This window comes from Nanorana parkeri, unplaced genomic scaffold (assembly GCF_000935625.1).
Source record: "Nanorana parkeri isolate BGI_ZX_2015 unplaced genomic scaffold, ASM93562v1 scaffold112, whole genome shotgun sequence".
NCBI lineage: Eukaryota > Metazoa > Chordata > Amphibia > Anura > Dicroglossidae > Nanorana > Nanorana parkeri.
Window position 1 is genome coordinate 2,078,715 of NW_017306380.1, and position 1,989 is coordinate 2,080,703.

Below are 1,989 nucleotides of genomic sequence, written 5' to 3' on the forward strand. Positions count from 1 at the left end.
TATATATATATATATACATATATGTAGTTATTTTTATACATGTAATAAAACCATGCAAAAACCCATAAATTATATTTTGCTATTTAGCATTATAATTAATCAATAAAGTCTAACAATGAGTAAAATGAGAGAGAGAAACACAATTTGCATTTGGAGGATTTAATCTGCTTTATCCCCTTCATGGCCAGAGGGCACAGAAAGCCTGCGTGCCCCTTCTTCTGCGTGCCCCTTCTTCTGCTTACAGCAATGTTATAATTAAGACTAATTAAAAAGATGGCTGTATTGTCCCATTTTGTGAACATAAGGCGCTTCTCCCTGGTGTCACTGCTAAGTAAAGGTTACCATGATGGAGTTAAACTCGCTAAAGCCTGCAGTTGTTCCCCTAGATTTGATGACAAAGCTTCTTACTGACCACCAGTTACTGGAGCCTGGTGAGAGTCTAATAATCCACTTCACTTAATGTGAATCCTCCCAAAAGTATCTATCTAAATCTTCTGGTGTTCTCTATACAAGATGTCTATAATGTATGTATATAGACAAAGGGATATACATTTTAAAGGGAAACCAGCCATGCACATTAGCCCCCATTCACACTAGAAAAGGCCGGCACGTACAGCTCAGTGCTGCGTGCACGGCCATGTCGGGCAGTTTCCGGAAAGGACGGGTGCTGCGTGTGATTGGTACGCAGCCCCTGTCCTTTTCTATGGGAGTATGCGGCCGTACACCGCCCTACGCTCACCCGCCCTGCACGTCTGTGCGGGTGCGGGTGGGTGTACTCGTACGCTGACAGGATCGATCCTGTCTGCGTCCGAGCCGAGACAACCGCACCCGTACGGACCTCCACTTGAGGTGAGCGTAGGGGGGCGTATGGCCGCGTCCATAGAGAAGGATAGTGGCTGCGTACTAATCACAAGCAGCACCTGTCCTTCCTGGGAGCTGCCCGATACGGCCGTGCACGCAGCACTGAGCTGCACGTGCCGACCTTTTCTAGTGTGAATGAGGGCTTATAAGGAACATTTCAAGCATTTTCAGATGTGCACAAAGCCTTGTACAAGGTGCAAGGCCTAGATGAATGTTGTGGTACTTAGTAAAATGCTGAACGACATACAAATGGCACATATTCCCTGGATAAAGGGTATAACTGAACCCAAGGACAAAAATATAATATAGGGTAACTTACTGACCCATAGGTTAGGTGGTTGTATTCGGTTTATTTTCAGACGAGGAACATTTTCAGCAAGCACAGAAAATACCTGTTGATCTTGCCAGAAATGCGGTCTCCTTGTCACTTCCTGTGAGCTAACCAAAAGGCAAGAACTTTGGGAAAAATTATTATTAACCCTTGTAATTGGGCTACTCCTGCAATACAAAGGTTAACTGCTCATTTGTGCCTAAGGAGGAAAATGAAAAAGTTAAACTCACCCGATCCTCGGTTATGGCATGCTCTTAGATCGGTCCTTGGAGCCTCTCTCCCCCTCCGCTGCAGTGGTCTAAGGTCCCCTAAATCATCGTGTTCTATATACTGCGTATAGCACATGAGGATACCGAGAGACACACCGTCGCTGCAGTGTAGGAGGAGACAGGCAGCAGGGAATGGCCAGCTCTGAGGATCAGGTGAGTATAACTTTGTTATTTTCCTCCCTAGCTCAAAACGAGCTGTTAACCCTTGCAGTACAGAGGTAGCCCTACTGCAAGGGTTAATAATCGTTTTTCCCTGGAGTTTTGCATTATGTACAGTAGGATACTAATCTACACATCCCCTATGTAAAGGAGCTGAACAAAAGCAGACATGTTTAAAGTCAAGCCAGGGTGATAACCATGGATCCCTCCATAGATACAGTGGAGTGAAGTTATTATTCATAGATGCAGGAGTGAGTGTTTGAAGTCGAGCCTGAGAAATAATAGTCAGTGACGTGCCGTGCCTTCTGTGCTGGGTGAGGCATCCCCCAGCCTGCCATAGCTCCTCCCCGTCCCGCTGAAGCGCCGCCC